Genomic DNA, 19,138 nt, shown 5'->3' with positions numbered 1-19,138 from the left:
CTTCAGTCCTGCCAAATTTGAAACACAAAGAAGGCTTTGAAATGCTGCAAATTGGGCCCAGCTGACATTTAAACATCAATTCTGAATGTGTCCACACCCAACTATTGATGCATCAGAAGTAAGACTATTGATTTTTTTCAACAGAATGTTTCAGCCATCTGCTTTCCTTTGCCTAATTTTATTTCTGCCAGTTCTTACAATGAATTGACTTTGGTTGGGGGATTCGCATACAATAAAGCTTCTCATCTAAAACAGAAATATACAAAATAACTGTGTTTGCCTGCAACCACTGCCCGGACCTTGTGCCACCAAATGGCTAGCTCTGCTTGCCCAGCCCCTGCTAAGGAGTAAAACAGCTGTTGCCCATGAAAATGCTGTGTAGAGAGACCATACCCTGAAGGACAGCTAGGCTCCAACCCATAAATTCCTGGGATCCTAAGATGCCTATTTTTGTGCACTTAGGCCCCTTTGAGAAATACCAATGCACAAGCTATATGTTTAGTCTGGGCTCTGGTCAACAGAATTCCCCAAGCCATCATTTTGAAGAGACCACTCTTCCTCAATCCTATGCCAAATCAAGCAGAATACCATAAAGTACTCAAACTTACCTAACATGAAATGGAAAACTCTCCTGGGCTGGCATATGCATGAGTTTGATCAAAATGTCCTTCTTACCCTCATCCAGCTGTTGGATCCCTCCCCTCTGGCTGGGTTTCTGTCATTCACTCTTTCATGTGTGTTGGCTGCAGGGGGTGGAGGGGCTCAGGGCTTGGCCCTCATGCTGAGGGGTTTCAGTACAGAGGACGGATGCTGCCAAAAACAAGCTGAGGACACAACTTGGATGAAGCTCAGGCCTGGGTCACAAATCTTTCTACAGTTTTTAAGCATTCCAGGTGAATCACACAGGAAAGGTGAAGAGTTGGAGGGCACTAAGATAGGGACCTTATTTTTTAGATATGAAAAAGGTAACAAAGGCAGGAGAGTATTGCAGGAGGAGTTGTGCACCATGCTGAAGGCATTATTATTATTCTGCCAGTACCAGTGGGGAGATGCAATGGAACATTTGTTTGCCTAGTTATTGCTGAAAGGTGTTTCTTTTATTAGCACAAAATTAACCCTTTGTTTGTTGGTCAGCCATGAGACTTTTTGGTGTTGGCTTTTTTTTTTTTTTTTTTTTTTTTCTTTGAGGGAGGGGTTATTATTATTGTCTCTGCTTTAGCTGCACATGCTGGCAACCTGACCATCCATATGGCACTCAAGAACAGTTCCGCTACACTTCCATTGTGTCCTTAGCACTTTGCATTCAGGTATAACCTGCTTAAAGGTAGAGGCAGATCATTGTCCCCATCTCATTAATAAGGAAACTGAGACAGAGATCACAGGGTTTGTTTGGTCCTTCTTGGGATACAGATCCAACAATAGAGCAGCCAACCCCTTGGCACACTCATTGCTGGAACAGGGCATCACCTGGCATAGTACAAAGAATGGCACAGGTGTTAGGGAGCCAAAGTTAAGCACAAGCTGTTCATTTCAGGTGATAATCTGGTTTTAAGTGCATCCTCCACTCTGCATCTGAAAAACAAACCCATTGTGCTGTTGTGTTTCTAAGCACTTGCAGATGCAGCCAGATGTATTTCTACTTACACTAGAGAGCAAGGGCCACACAATCCCTAAATCCTAAATGTAGGTAGCTGGCATGAAAAAGAAAAAATAGATTCATTGGTGTTCTTTTTGATTAAAACAGGAACAAGAAAAGTGGACATAAACTTTCAGTGAAATTAAATGGAAAAATGTTTTGTTTTGTTTTGTTTTTTTAAAGTCTTCTTTTAAATATTTGATGCATGGAACATAAAACACCCTTTGAAGTTAATAGGCATCCTGATGAGAAGTCTCTAGTCCCTGATCTTCAGGTTCAATTATAATATATTGTCCTAAACTGCTTCACCTGAGAAATGATTTGAAGATAAACTTGTTCATAGCATATTGTCATGGCTCAATACATTCAGTTGGTTAAATTGGGTCAGTGTACTTTTTATTTTCTTTCCATTCTATCTCAACAGGAACCTGGCCAAATTCCAAGCATGCTGTGTGCCATTCCTGGTTTCACAGGCACTGAAAAAAATAACTTCAATGAGCAAATGAACTAAGGATGTCTCAGATGACACAGTGATTGGCCGAAAATGGCTGGTGTTGCAGGATATCTTCCACAGAGGTTTTTTTATTTTGTATTTCACAATGCCAACCACCTGCACTGGCTGTTGCAATCTGAGCTGCTGCTGCATAGTGGGAAAAAAAAGAAAAAAAAAGAAAAAAACAAAAGAAAACAAAAAAAAACCACACAAAAGTGGAACAATGTCTGCTGCTGTAAATATACATGATGCAGTAGTGTGGGTGTAACTCGATAGTTTGATCAGTTAAGTGGCCTCTGATACTCTCTTCATCATACTTTGTGAAAAGACTGTACACTAAAACCGGTCATTTGGAGGTGTGACTGTTTGGTAAGATCAAATAGCTTGTGAAAGGGACACTCTGCAGTGTTGACAGAGGAAGAGTTGATGGGGTTCTAGTCATACACCTGTGTACATCATGAGTGTGTGCATATATAGAGAGACACATACATTATTTTTATACAAGGGCTGCTCTGAAAGTAACGCCTCCTATTTTATAATGTTGGCCCACGATGTTAGATGTGGATGTTGATGGTGGTATGGCAGTAGAGGCTGAACCTTCCCACCAATATTCCATTACGTGTTGTTGCTATGGGACAAATAGCAGCAGAGGGCCGTCTGACATGGAAAAGTGTATGAAGCAAAGGTGTGCCACTGAATTCCTCCAAGTGAAAAAAAAAAAACTGCACCCATTGATGTTCATTGACGCTTGGTGAAAGTTTATGAAGACTAAACAGTGAGGCAGTGGGTGGTGTGTTTCAACAGTGGTGACAGTGACATGAAAGACAAATAACATTCTGGACAGTGAGGCACAGCTGTTACACCATGAAACGAAGAATGTCTCAATCAGCTCATGCACATGAATCAGCGGATTACAACTGTGTATGGAGCTGAATATCAGCTTCAAAACATTGGAAATAATGGTGACACTGTTAAAATATTGCAAAATTTGCTCCAGGAGGGTCCCACAAATATTCACATAGGAACAGAAGGAATACTGTATACAAGTTTGTCAGGACCCATTGAACCAGTATGAGGCTGAAGGTGACAGTTTCCTGGATCACATCATTACCAGTGACAAGTTGTGATGTCAACATGACAAACCAGAGTCAAAATGGCAGTCCATGGCGTTACAACATGTGAATTCCTCAACAAAGAAAAAATTCAAGACACAGCACTCAGCTGGTAAAGTGGCATGCACTCTTTTGGAATAGGAAAGCGGTGATCCTTCTGGATTTCCTGGAACCCAGACAATCCATTAACTCTGACTGTTCCATCACGACACTGACTAAGCTGAAGGCTTGAACTTCCAGAATCAGGAGAAGACAACTTTTTCTCTTGCAACACAGTAACATCAGGTCCCATACCAGTTTGAAGGCCATGAAGCACATTGCCAGACTTGGCTGGACTGTCCTATCACACACATCATATAGCCTAGATTTGGTGCCTTCTAACTTCCGTGTGTTTGGGCTGAGGAAATATGGACTGCTAGGGCAATGTCCTAGCAACAATACCATCACAGCAGCTATGAAATAGTGGATCACTTCCACTGGAGCAGATTTTTTGAGTGTGGCAGGCAGGCTCTTGTTCATCACTGGTAAAAATGCATAACTAGCAGTGGTGACTGTTGAGAAAGAATGTTTCATAGCTGAGAATTTGCTCTACCAACTAGAGTTATTGTTCTCTTTGTAGCTACTGTAGTTTCCATGGAAATAAATAGGATGCATTACTTTTGGAGCAAGCTATGTATTTCAGATAACCAAAATTCAGCGATTTTCAGATTTTTTTTTTAATTGTGAAACTTACACAAGAAATTATCTCTGTAGTTTCTAGTGCTCTTTCAGAGCAATCTACATATACTCACATATGTAGCTCCTGAAGTACACAAGTGATTTCCCAACATTTTGGGGAGTTATCTTTTCTCCTTAGTCTATATACCCAACAGTGTCACTATAGCCTTAAAAAATTCTATTTACAAAGGGAATAGCTTTTGAAAAACAGTTGTTGTTCCCTCATTTTTTCCCCTAGTCTGGACAAAGGCACAAGCCGTGACTTTCTCTATAAGTAACGTGTTTCCAGCTACTGTTCACCAAATTAGTTGAATGACAGCCTGCTCTCAGAAAGCGGGAGCAAACTTATCTTTAACTGAAGCAGCAAACAATCCCAGGATTTTCCTAGCCCTCCTATCAAAAGGGGAGTAACACCATTATTCTACCAAAATTGAGGCACAGAGAAATCCGTAAGTAAATCACTGACACAGCTGGGAGTGAAAGCTGGGTTCCTCGGTTCCTAGGCTGGTACATACACCACTAGAAAACTCATCTCCTCCTAGCCAGTGGGAAAGGCAGCTGAATTCCCTTGGGGCAGCAGGGAATCTCACAATTATTCTGTGTAATCCTACAATTATAAAACACGGGTTTCACTAAAGGCATAAAATAAACCCTATTGAATATACAAAGCCTGTGAAAACCAAACCACATCTGCAAGAAGGAAACCCAGAGATCACGGTCTGTTGTTAATGAGATAACATCAGTAGCCTATTTGCACCTACCAGAGCTGTGTGAGGGAGCCATCACGGTCACACAAAGCTCATCAGCAGCCACCGCAGTCATTAACAGACACGCATCTCCGGACACCCACAAGAGTAAAAGAAAAAATCCAGGCTAAAACCTGTGTATTTTTCCAGGTAACATGCAAAAGGATTAATTTTCCCCATTTCTATTTACTCTTTACTCTTGGAGTAAATGAACATCCAGTGCTTCTGCTAGCATCAGGGCATGCCTCCAGAATGAGTTGTCTGAGTTCACAATGTTTTTGGCAGTATTTCGAACAAGACCCTAATATCCTGAGTCCTGGAGCTCTTCCGTGGGTGAGGGACTACGATCAAGGCTTTGTAGTTGTAATCAAACAGAAGTGATTGTAGTGAGAATGCAACATACGGAAAAGCAAGAGAGAATTGGATAGGACTTGGGACAGTTAAGAGATAAAGAAGCGTTGCTGAATTAAACCTGCAGCAAGAATTCCTGACCTCTTTATGCCAAGTTGATTAAGAAGGTGAAAAGTAATGAGCAGAACAGGGGGATGATAGCTAACAGCTGATTACAAGAGGGTAAACTCGGCACTGCATGACTGCCCTGGAGTGCACGTGGTCGAACTTTACTCATTTTAACCAGCAGCAGGATTTCTATCAGAAGTAGTTGGTAAGTCTGTAGTATGTCTGATAGTTTACAGGAAATTTCGCTTGGGTTCTTCACTAGCGTCACAGCAGAGCTTTTCCTGCTCACTTGTATAGAAACCAAGCATTACGTGACTGTATCCAGGAGAAACTGTTACTTAAATCAAGAATCCACGATTGAAAATTTAAGCTGTGAATTAACTGGGTCCCTAATATTATGTGCTGAAAACAATCATCTGTAAAGAAATCAGCATAGTCCTCCACAGTGTGACCTGCATTTTATTTCCTCAATATGCCATAAAGCACTTCACTTCTAAATGGGGTACCTGCTTAAATAACTATGCTTAATGTTGTATTTTCACAAAATCCAAAAAAAGAGATGACTAAGGTTCAACATGTTCAAAAGAAGCAATGCTTCACAGTCTGTCAATTACAGCTATAACAAGGAATTTCCAAAAATAGTTACTCGGAGGTGACTGTATTTCTGTGGTGAGCAAAGTAATTTCCATTATAGCTTTTGCTTTTGGCAGAAGAGTAAAATTTTCACTGAAAGCAGAGATTTGCTCTCTTTCTTGGGTTTGGTGGTTTTCCATACATTTCTTACAAAATGTTCCTGGGTCACCAAAATTTCAGCAGTGCAGTCACAGCTTGTTTTCAATTGCCAATAGTTACGTAGAAATTTCAGGACAGCTTTTTGGTGTTCTTTTGAGTTACAGATATGTTGCAAGGAATCAGACACACGATTTAACATATGTTTGATACTGCAGACAGTTTTGAGCTTAGCAATAAGCATGTGGCTAGTTTAATTTAGAGGAATTATAAAGATAGATAGGATCATTTGCAGCCTGGGGTAAGAGATTTGTTTTTAGGCTCATGGTATTTGAAGAATCTGAACGGTTCTTTATTTTTGAAGGATAATCCACTTCATTTTGTTGCATTGACTGGATCATACCAACTGCTTCTGAAGTGTTCATGATATGTGTCTGCTCAGAACCATAATTTGGGCTCTGTAATTCCTGTGGGTAATGTCACAGCAGTAGACACATTGCCAGAAGTGAGCAGCAGGACCTGTATTTTACACTGTGTCCCCTGACATACCTGACCAGACACGTAATTTTGGTAACACTGCCTCTGATTAGATATGAACTGTCTGATGTTCCTATAGGAAATAGGAATGGCTTTTGCATTAAACCATCGTCCTTTATTAGTTATCTAGGCCATTAAGTGGGCTTTGCTTATCCTTCATAGTATCTTTGCTGACTTAATGTTTTCTGAGAAACCTTCCACTGACTTCAAAGGAGTCTGTATTTTATTCTTCATATTTAAAATTATCTATTGCATACTTGATATTTTTAGTTCAGGAAGCAGTGACAGCATACGCTGCCAGTACTACATGGATAACTTTGGCTTAACCTGTCCTATTAGACAGTAGTTTATCTTAGAAAAATTTATAAATAAATATAGACATGCTTTTCATTAAAGAAAACTGTTATTAACATTTTTTTCCCCTTTTTGTTCATAGAATGTATGCTCAGACTAGAACTCAGAACACTATACCCTATCCTTTTACAAGCAGGTGTTGCAACACAATAAAAAGGTTTCATCACATGGCATGTGGAATTGGGACTTACTATTTAGCATGGCTTTCATTTATGAGATGGAGCTTAGTCATGAAAAGGCAAACATAATAGAGTATTTTTGACAGAAAGATACGTTGTCACCTTCCCTTGATGTTTGGTAAAGAGAAATGACAGGGTGAAAGGGCAACTGACAGCCATTTTTACCACAGATTTTTCCATAATATTTTATCTTAGATGGTTTCTTCTAAAAGGGAAGTCCAGGAAAACACTGTACAGATGTTGAACTTTATCCTGCACTACAGTGAACTGACGTCTACATTAAATGCAAACATTAATAGATGTCATTTATTTTATTTTGCATGAAACTTCTGCACCTTTCTGGTTTTACCAGCTTTGGTTAATTCTTCTGTTCAGGCATTGGGCCTGAGTGCTGCTGGTGTTCAAAAGGTCAGCGAGTTGCTGCTGAGCTGCAGCTCCATTTTGCACTGTGACGGCATTGCCCACCCTTTCTGTTTCATAAAACACAACATGCCCATCTGCCTGGCATGAAGCTCAGTTATGAATAGGGTTTAATCCTCAGTGAAAGGTCCAGAACTTCTTTTACTCATCAACCTCTTTTTTGTCAATTACCACTTCATAGGAAAAAAAAAAAAAAAAAAAAAGAAGAAACCAAAACCAGTCCAGGCTTTTACTCTAACTCACATTTCAAAACTGCTTCAGGAAAGATAAATGTCACAAGTTAATCTATAATAAACCCACAGCCTTGTATTTGACAAGGCAAGTTAACTCATTGCGATAAGTGAAACTCCAACTAGCATGCTCAAAAAAACATGCCTGCTAAAAGAACATCAAATTTTCACCACATGCTTACGCAGGTTCTGTAACATTGCATATTTTTTCTTCTGCCTCCAAATGTTTAAATTCTCTGAATTCTCCTCACCTTTTTCTGCATGGTATTTTTCCCGGATCGTTTTCTTCAGCAAACTCTCCTTCTCTGTAACACTTGCAGTAGCACAAAGAAAGGAGCAGCAAAGGCATAGGAAAAAATGGTAAAGAGCGTTTCCCCAACAGAAATATCTGTCTGAGCCAGATTGAGTGATTGCCTGATAGAGAAAATACTTGTAAAACATACAGATACAAGCTTCTCAGGTTTTTCATGATGTCAGAAGCAGACACTGGATCTTCAGATTTGGGTAAAAGTGCATTAAAATACAGTTATGCCATTTAACACAAGTAGTGCTAACATGTTTCTAGACGGTAATGTATTTTTTTCCTAGTAAAGCCTAATAATTTTGGCATGAAGAGGCTGACCTAAATATAGCTGCTGAAATTCAATAATGTTCATGTTTAGAAATTAAGTTTCCCATTGGGTTTGCTAGGCGGCTGAAATACAAGCTTAAAGTAAATGCAGCATGTGTGCCAGTTTCAGCTTGGTTTTCTCCCTGGACTCCCACTGGCAAACCCTACAGCAAAGCCAATTTGTTGGGTTCTTCCCCCCCAGTCAGTGCTGCGACTGGCAAGCCAAAGGGATGTATAGCACAAAAGCATGGAAAGGCCAAGCAGAATGAAACCCTCGTGTCACAGAGACAATGGTTTTATAATATATGCATTTGGAGAAAACTGAATCTGGATATTTTAGCATTCATCACACAGATAAATCACCTAAAGATACAGACTGTCTGTTTATCAGCTGGGCTAAAGAGCTGAATTGATTTTCATACACAACAAGGGTAGACTTCGTAATAAGCCCTGGTACACCTAGTTAGGTAACCCTGCTCCTACCTGCATAGGGGGCTCTGCTGCATGCGATGCTCTGGGCATATGTAAACAGAGAAGTGTTTCAGAATTTGATAGGGCTCCTTTTCTTTTTTTTTAATAGCATTACTGGAACCTTCCCGAGAGTGCAGAAACAGCATTTGTTGGAGACACAAGCCTCATTAAAATAAATGACATTGTTGCTACTTCTTCAGATAACTTTGCTCCTGTTTCTGTGGAGGTAGACTGGTTCTATTACTGGTAAACTGTCTCTATTGCCAATTCTGTGGCGGAGGAACGGCATTCTAAATTTAAAAATTCTTTTCTATTGATCCATGTTTATCACATAATACTATGCTGGCTTGCATTAAATAGCAGAGATACATTTTCATCCCTATGAAGGGAATTAAATGCCCAATTCTTATTATTGCTAATAGTTGTGTGCCTAATGCCCAGTGTGCCTTTCTGCAAACATACCCCCTTAATTGCCTAATGTGCAGTCTTGAGAGAAGCGGATTATTCAGCTTTACGTTTCTGTATTTGCAAATATACCAAGGAACCAGTGGCTGCAGCACAAAGAACAGATTTATCATTTTGTTTATTTTCAAAACAGGACAGCACAGGGACCTTGTTCTAGCAACATTTGGCTATAGCACTGTGAAATTCTAAAAAAAGGAAGTACTTTAACATATGGATTTCTACAGTGTGGGAAGGCTTTGCTTTGCATTCAGGACTCCTTCCAATTAAACTGAATGTTAGCTCAGCCCATTTAAAATGCATATGAACTGTACTTATGGTTTTCCAGTTATGCTTACCCTCCTTCTGAAAGATACCACAAAGGGCATGACCAGGATTGCAGCAATGTTTTAACCCTGAAGTTTACAGCTGGGTTTCCACTGCATTTTTTTCTTTGGATGGTAAAAATATAGATCCCTAAAGACAGTCCTTCATAACTGTTTTTCAAAACAGCTGAGGGAGATGTAGTGAAACGTGTACATTCTGAGCAATTACTGCGGCATTTAGGCATTATACCAGGATGAAAATAGTTTTGATCACGTTTAGTAGTACACAAAGAGCTTCATTAACTTCAGCAGGACTAAGCCTTGTGTCATGTTATTTCCCACAACAGCAATATGAGAATTTAACTGTATTAAGCAAAACATAATATTAAGAACTGTACATTTCCAAACACACTCCATGGTTGGGAATAATTCTGAAAAATTCAAAAAAAACAAATTCACATTTTGTTTCAGAGTGACTATATCTATGTCGGAATCCAACGTTTATTGGAGTCCAAAATGTAATAAGTCACTGTAGCAGTGTTAGAATCTTGTGGTTGAAATTATTTTGTGAAATAATAAAGACATTCCAAACAGGTTTATCACAGAAGCTGCCATGAGATTCATTTACTGCACATCAATCTGTCCACATTATCTCTATTCACATACCTCCACTGTCAGAAGAAAAAGAAGCACAGCCCAGAAAAACATAAACAAAAAAATAAATCCCTTTTCCTGTGCTTTGACAAAAGCAAAACTATTTCCTCCCAGAAAAGCCACAAAGAAGTAGGTGTCTAATGGAAGAAGTGCACATCAGATAGAAGTCTCAAGGGTATTGTGGGTGACATCTTGCTTCCGCAGAGCCAAGCAGAGCTATATGCCGAAACTTTTCTTGTCCCAAAACTAAGGAATCCTTCTATGCTTTCATGTGGGAGACGGTTTTGCACAAGGAGCCCATCTGTATGCCTTAGACCGTGGGGAAATTATGCTCTGCAGTCCATGGCTATGATCTCTTGGCTGTTGCTCCTTGGGTTCAACCATACATCAAAAAGTCCTCCCTGCAGCATCACCGTATCCAGACACATCATCAGGTAGAGTGGAAACCAACCTTACCTGCCTCATGACATCAGGGCTGTGTCAGGCCTGAGGTTTGCAACCTCCACACCTCCCATTTAGGTGAACATTACTCTCATCTCTCAGATGGGGCAAGAGCATACTGAGAAATAAACCTCTTTACTCTGCCATATCCCTGTAAGTGAGATATCCTCATTAGCAACTGCATGAGCCAGTCAGTCAAAGTTTTCCCAAATGCTTCTTAGCATCAGCTAAGTCGCATAATATTAATACCACTGCTGTCTGCTACATCTCTATGGGATTTTAGTAAAGAGAGAATGTTATTAAAAGAGATAGTGTGGCTTTCCCTTCATTTGTTCTTACGCTATCCTGTTACACACGAAGCAGTCCTTCAAGCACAGCTCTGCAGGACCCTGCGTTCACAGCAATGCGCCATCCAGCCTCTGGAAAGCCAGCTGGGTGCCTGCAGGGCAGTGTAATGGTACCGGGAGCCCTTCCAGGTTGTTAGCTACAAACCAGCTCTAGCTGGTGCCAGCCAGAAGTGGTACCACTGCTGCTAGTGAGTTGGCACTTTTCTCTCCACTGTCCGCAGAGGAAAAATCATTATCCCCGCTAGCACACATTAGAGCCATTACTGCCCTCCTCATTGAGAAGTCCCAGTTGCTAGGTCCCCTAAAACTCATGCACTAGTGAAGAATCCTCCTGCTTTATGGGATGGAGGTAGCCAGAGGCAAAATATGTGTGGAGATGGGGAAGCACAAGATACAGCTACACATCTCCATGTGAAAATAGATTTATTCCCTCACACGGGCAGGACTGAGCAGACCCAAAGCTGCATGAGCAAAAGCCAAAGGCTCCTCTAAGATCCTCATGCAACTCTACCTCCAACAGGATACAAAGTGATAATTTATCCAAACATTGAGACAGAGCTCCTCCGCTAGCGCAAACAGGAGTTTACCCATTGGCTCTGGCCCTCCTGAGAACAAACTCCCTTTGACTGATAAGTGATCCCGAGGATAAGGCACTATTGTTGGGCTGTTTCTAAGAGCTGGCCTTCATAAACTAATCCTTTCATGGGTGCCATAGGCACCACATTCTTAAAGCACTAAATTCACTCAAGAAATCCCACATTTAGGGAAGCAAATTGACTTACCATTTTTGGCCGAAAAGATTTTATTTTACTAACCTATATTAAAAGGGTGCAAACTGAGGCACAATAAAATTAATAGTGCACAAATAGGTGAAAGAGAGGTGGGGCTACCCAATGCATTTTTGAATCAAATCTACAAAGAAATTCCACGTGCTCAAGGGCAGTTACAGTCATGCAACTGTAGGTGACTGAAACCCATGACTAATAAAAATTAAATTGGCCCAAAATTAATCATATGCAGCAGGAATTATTTGATTCAACCAGATTAGTTGCTAAAGTGCCTCTGGAGGGTTGGATTAGCAGAAGATGTACCCTTCTATCTCAAGGCTCAGGGAGCAATATCTTACAAAGGCAAATTAACAATAGAATACATTAGCTAGTCTTCTCTTGATCTCTGGAATGAAGAAGAAAACGGGGGAAAACATGACTGTGTGTGCTGGGTAGTTCCTGCATTTTCAGTTCTTTCATCAAACTTACTGCAGCACACAGCAGCAAGCTGTGCCAAATGCCAGTGGTTACTGTAGTACCCCTAGTTTTGCATTATTTTACAGTAAAAACTGGACAATCAAGATAGACTCCTGGTATTCAAGACAAGGATGATTAATCCAACTTTAGATCAAGGAGATGGTCCAAAACTATCTTTTTAGATTACCACCAGCCTTCTCTTTCATCATCTAAGTAAGTGGTGGTCTAGCAGACTCACTGGTTGGCCTGTATCAAAATTGTTGTTTTTTCCGTGATATTGCAGAGTTTACATGAAGCTCATGCATATTACCATTGTATCCATATTTATTAGCAGGTTTAATTAAGCTTGACAAGTCCTTCTTCACACTGGATGATGTGTTCATCTCATGGCTATGGAGCTTTGCTGAACTGGCTGCTGGAAACCTGTTCCCTGACATCTGGGAAAGCTGATGTTCCTCCAGATTCCCAACTAACATGGAGCAGATGCAACACCATGGCACCCTTCCAGCGTGTCCAGGAATGCTGCGGGTAGTTTAAGGATTGCATTATTTTTACTTCCTGTCAAAGAAACAGTCCCATCTATTCTGTTGTACTACTGTAATATAGCAAACCAGAAGACCTAATCATAAAGAAAAAAGAAAAGAAGGAAAAAAAAAAAGCTGTTAAGAAGCAACCAACTAGGGAAGCCTTCACAGTTATCTCAGATAGGGCAAACAATTGCATACCTTGGTCCAGTGATCCTTGGCAAAGATACTCAGCTGGATCTCCATTAGAGTAAATGATATTGTCCCCTGGCTACCTTCTAAACATGGGAAAAACAGAATTATGATATCCCATGGTTTGGTCTGGATTCCTTGGTTTATTTATAGAAACTCCCACTGCCCTGCTTTGTCTTCTAAATAAATAATTGCACGCAATAATTTCCTCTATTGGAAAACACTATGGTTCTGATAATTCTTGGTCTGTACCCATCAGTCATTCAAGTGTTCAACTGTTCCAACTGTTCCATGGAGCTAATCAGCTACAGGAAAGAAAAAAAAGAAAGAAAAAAAAAAAGACATTTTCTTTAAGGCTGAGCTGCCAAGATGAAAACTTTGCTATAAATAGGCAAAATATGCATTTAGTTTTCCCAACAGCTGGACCTAGCACTGCAAAGGAAATTCTCCAGCATCTGATATAGACTTAAACTGCAACACCATCATGACTTTCCAACTCACTAAAGACTTTCAGTCCACTCACCCATACAACAATGACATTGGTACCATAACCCTTTCACTTTCCCTCCCAGGAAAAATAAAAATAAACCCTGCAGTTCTCAAATGCTGGTTAGGAACTGTAACTCTAACGAAACTGTTTTGTAATGTAGCTGGTTAGGTTGCACAGTGGTTGGTCACTGCGCTAGAAGCTGTTTTTAAATTTGATCCTAACATAGATTGACTGAATTCACCCAGAATATGGACAGGGCCTCATTTATCTGAGCTCTGATTTACAGTAAATAGAAGGAATTCAGATTTTATTTATATAACTCCCTGAAGACACACAGTATACATAAATTCACTCACCTGTTCTTGTTCATTTTTATAAACCTAGGCATGGCTGATTTCTCCAAGGATATCGGTTGGGAAGCTTGGGGAAGAAAACAGAAGAACTGATACATACGGATGACTTTTTAGTGTTGGGAAGGGATTCAGTTCAATCAGCAAACACTTTTATTTTTATGAACAGTCTTATTAAACAGATTTTGTGACATTAAGAAAGCTGTATTATTATAGATTTCCTTGAAATCACTATTGAATCAAATATAGCTGCAAAGCCTTCAGTGTGTTTGGTACTTACGCTTGAATCATCTTTTATGTTTTTCATAAATTGCAATCCAAAGAGAGTAAAAAATATGAAGTCTGTATTTAAAAATTATGTCAAGGGCAAAAATCACTCTGCAATTAAACTCATCTTTCCTTAATCATCTTCCTATGTAGATCAAAATATGTCTAATGTGAGCATGAGATCTGTCTTCTACCCTTATAGCAATTTCTAGACAAAGATTTTAAGACTTTAGATTTCACACCTGAAATACACGTACAGTGCTGATGGCACCCAACACTATTCACAGAGAATCATAGGGAAATGCAAGTTGGAAGCCTATCTTCACGTGTGGTTGGATTGCTCTGGACCTTTTCCGGTCAAGCTCTGGCTGCCTCCAAGGAGAGATATTTCACATCCTCTTTAGGTTCTGTTTTAAGGACAAAATAGTGAAGGATTCTTCTCCTGTGCCTTGTTGCACACACTGCTTTAGGTATCTTAGCATTTTGGCCTTTCGCCTGCACTGTTGTATACCGCCTTTTGACCCAACTCCACAACATTTCACCCAAGATGCAAGGGCAATTTTCCAGAGCCTCTGCCACCGTATCTCCTCCTTGTTACTCTCATGCTGATTTTTCAATCTGTTTCTCTCATGTACCTGCAACTTTCAACATCATCATTGTGGTAGGCTCTCATGGGAAGTAAGTGCTGGTGTAAAAATCACCCCTTCTTTCTCCCTTTTCCTCTTCAGTTGTAACTTCTGGGTTATATTAGGGGACCGGCAATGTGCATGCAGAAATCACTACCAAAATGTGTGAGACACCTGTCCCATAACAAAGAGTGCTACAGCCAGTAGCCAGCTAACAGACTCATCAGTGGGAATAACCAGCAAGAAGCTTGTGCAAGAACTGGTGAAAAATACTGTGGGAAAACTACTGTGGGGAAACCCTGCTGTGGAGGACAAGGAGGATGTTCATCTGGAGACACTCATCATTTCCTTTCCCAGCTGGTCTGTGAGCAGTTTCCCCTGTAACTTCTTCCTGTCTATTCCTCTTCCTTTGCTCTTTTCTTATATTTTTCCCAAAAAGTAGTTTTCAGAAGGAAAGTTGATACACATCAACTACAGATGGACCTTGCTAATATGTCTTTGTGTAATGTGAACACATCTCAACATCCTTTGTGAACAGCATGGTTAGGGTTTCCCTTTCTGCAACTTGTCAGTGCTCTCATCCTCTTTCTGTGCACATCATTCTGTGCTCTGTGCTCTCTATAACCCTTCTTCAGGCAATAGAAGACTGCGATTAGATACACACATATAAAAACCCCTTTGACTTTCCTTGTATATCACATTCTCCTTCCCCTCAATGTCTTCACAGCCCTCCTGTGGACTCCTTCCCATCTGTTGACAACTCTTTTTAGGTGCCCCTTGACCAGACACAGCAATCCAAGTGTGGTTTGTGAGCACTGAGAAGAGGGGAAAATCACCTTGTTTAACCTGTTGGATGCTCCCTTGCCCAGGAAGTGGGCTAGCTTTCATCCCAACAAAGGCACACTGGTGGCTTATTAACCACTACCATGCTAAAAGAGTATGTCAAAAGCTTTGCTAAAAGTGAGGCAAACAACATCCACTGATTTCCACTTAGCTACATAGTCAGGCATTTCACCATAGAAAGCAGTCAAGCTCCTCAGGAATCATTTGCCTTCAGTAAATCCATTCTTGTTGTTCCCTATCTTCTGCTTGCTGCCCTTAAATCAACCAGACTTCAACAAAAAATGGCTGAGATCCTGCATTTTTACACTTAACATTCTAGCCTGAGTTGCCTCAGTGATACTGAAAAAACAATAAAGATCTTAAAAAAATAATAACTTTTTAAAATTTTCACCAAGAGTTTTTCAGAGGTTGTATGGCACTGCACTTTCAGAGAAAAGACATCTTCATTTCCATCTCTTAAAACACTGAGCCTGTATTCTGTAAAGCAGGAATGCCCTTATTTCAGAGCCTCAGACAACAAAGCAAGTGAAATTTTAAAGGCTATATCCCCCCTTGTTTACATCAAGGGGTGCCCTTTAGCTTCAGTGTAACTACTAGCTTATGCCAAAGGAGGATCTGAGCTCCGTTTTCTATTTCCAGCTGGATTTTGCTCATGTGAATGTAACAGTTCATTTGGAACATATGGAAGAGGTGGGGGAGGGAGTTCCTGCTCTCACAACTCATGCAGCTAGATTGATTTCTGCTAAAACTTAAAAAATAACTAACACATATCATGTGTGACAGTTGCTGTCCTGCATATTTGATATAAATTATATTGTGTAAGGAAATATGAGTTAACATTTAGTAGTATGGCAGTTATGTTATGCAACGTTTAACCTGCCTGGGAATACGGTTATTTCCATTTTCATAGTAATGGGATATTCTGACCCAAGATGTGCTGAGAGAAAAGACACTAATGGGTTTTTGTGTGAACACCTGGAAGATCAATTTATACAATGGAACTGGACCAGAATTGTTTGATTAAATGCAAATCATTATTGTTGCAAACAATACAAATAGAGAGTAAACCAAAACCAAACATGAAATAATGAGATAAAAATGGGTTTTTCAGTGTCTGAAACACACAGGTCAGAATATGCATCTGCCACAGTGTCTGCTAATGTAATTTTACAGTAGAAAAGTTTATGTTGTTCTTAATCAAAAACTTTCATCTAATTGACTTGAAGAGATATATTGTGTTGGTCTCTGGGTCCAGGAGAGTATACCTAACTCTTATTTACCTTCTGAATTTCCCACTGAAATCAACTAGGAGCATGAACACTGCACAGTTTGTTGAATATGAGGAATGGCAAATGAGTCTCTTCTACAAAAGGTGTTGAGCTGGGAGTTTCTTCTCGAGGAATGAAAAGGAAGGATACATCACAAGTGAAAAAAGGAGAGGACATCTCATATTTCACAGACCTTGCCTATGCTGTGGCATACTCCTATGGAGAAGCGAGGATATTTTGACAGACTATCTGGCAGGAACTAGAAAGGAGCATACAATTTAACATCAAAAACATTGCAAGTTATAAAAAATAAATAAAGAATAAAAATAATAAAAAAAAAACAACGGTGAGAACATGAGTTAAGTGCTTATAAATACAAATTTCCTGTAACAAAGCTGTGATGCAGTCATAAAGCTGCTTGCTTCTATGTTTTACAGTATTTTCCAAGGGCAGGAAGGTAGGAAAGTGCCAAAGTGACACTATGCCCTCAAGTTTCTCTGCAGCTCTACGCTTGGTTGTCTGAAGTGGAGCACTCGAACTGGGAAGGTGCAAAATACAGCTCCCTTCTGGTAGTGTTTGCATTTGTAAAAACCACAAGAATGTGACCACCTCAGGAAACATTTCTTCCTTTTTTCCTCATTTCTAAGTGCTCACAATCTAGATTTAGGAGCCTATTTAGACACTAAACAAGTTTTAAGACGTCAGATTTCATGCCTAGCTCAAATGCTTTTTTTTTTGAGGTAATATATTTAGCTGGGTCAAACATATCCCTGAAGTAATCTGATCTATTGTGCTTACTGTCTGCTTAACTTTTATTTTCTGATTATTTCTTCTTTGTTTTACCTTTGTTTTTCTACCCTCTGGCAAATAAACAATGCTTTTATTGAAGATAGCAGGAATTGAATGTGAAGACTCGTATGTATTACTCACCAAGGGTGCCTTAGAGGAAAAGGAACTACCTTACTTTTTCTCTCCTCTCACCAGCCACTCTTGTAATAGCACAGTGTTGTTATTATCATGGCATGACTCAGAGAAACAGCCAAAGAGACATTTTAGCAGACAGGATAAACAACTTCTGAGGAACTTGGGCCCTATTTCTGTCTTTTATGCATCCTTTTCAACCCCTTGCTGGGCTTTTACCAGATGCTCTTTTCAAATCTCATGAGTTATGGGTCTCCCTATATAAGAAGCAGTTCAAAATTCACTGCTATCTTCTTTCTCCAGGGAACTCTGGAACAAATAAGATTCAAAGACAACATTCAACCAGACAGACATTAGTTTGGGGTTGGCTTGATATTTGGCTTGAGGGCTGAACCAATTCTTCCTGTATCCCCTGCTAAGCCAGGTTGTTCATCTCTCATTTTATACTCTAGGTGCTTTACAGTACTGTGGTATGCACTGCTTCCTGTCAAGCTGATATGAAAAGACTTTCATATCTGAAAAACATTCAGATACAAAATAACCAGGGAATTTGGAAGACGGAAAAATTCCAGCTTTACAAATATTCTCCCAGAAGGATCTGCTGCTAAATTGAGACCTATTTGTTTATCACTTTTAACTCTCTCTGGGAGACACAGCACTGGGACAATGAGCTATACAGATAATGAGTGGGGAGGAAGAAATGCTGTAAGAAATATCCCCAGCTTCGGGGGATGTAATCTGTCTCACCATATTTCTTCCTTTCTTTTAATCATATTTGTCATATCAAAGGCTATGACTTAAAGTGCTCTGGATTTCTAGCCCTTAGGAGATTACCTTTAATAATAATAATAATTATTATTATTAAGTTATTCTATGAGCAGCAGGACTAATAAAGCCAGATTTCTGATGAATTTGTGTTCTTATTACCTCACATCCATCTCTCCAGACGTACCCCTGGGCAATCTGTCTTTTATGATACTTCTAACCCACCAATGATACAAGCTATGGTTACCTTGGAACTAAGGTCAGTCAAATGAACTTTCTACATTCTTAAGTAAATTAACACAGAAACATGAATAATATGTATGCTATTCACCATCAGGACCTATCACAGAAGCAGGAAGAACAATCTGCACAGGCAAAAAAATAAGTGACTATTAATGGGGGTTTTATAAAGTCTCTATCTGCTTTGACCAAGCACTGTTGTGTTTTAAACACTTTAAGTTGCTAGGACCTATACTGCTGCTCTGTTGCTGGTGAAACTAAAGACAGCAATGTACAAAAGTACCACTTCAAGGGGACAAAACCACTAATAAAGGGATACAGTCTAATTCCTGTCAACCTCAGAGCCTAATCTCAGTCCCATGAGGACTGATTCTGTCAACCTTGATATCTTTAATTTAGTAGGAGCCAAAAGTGTTCACAGAATCACAGAACCATAGAATGGCAAAGGTTGGAAGGCACCTTGAGGATCATGTAATACCAGACCAGGCTGCCCAGGGCCTCATCCA

This window comes from Tympanuchus pallidicinctus, unplaced genomic scaffold (genome assembly GCF_026119805.1).
Source record: "Tympanuchus pallidicinctus isolate F22 unplaced genomic scaffold, pur_lepc_1.0 scaffold5, whole genome shotgun sequence".
Taxonomy (NCBI): Eukaryota; Metazoa; Chordata; class Aves; order Galliformes; family Phasianidae; genus Tympanuchus; species Tympanuchus pallidicinctus.
This window is presented reverse-complemented; position numbering follows the sequence as displayed.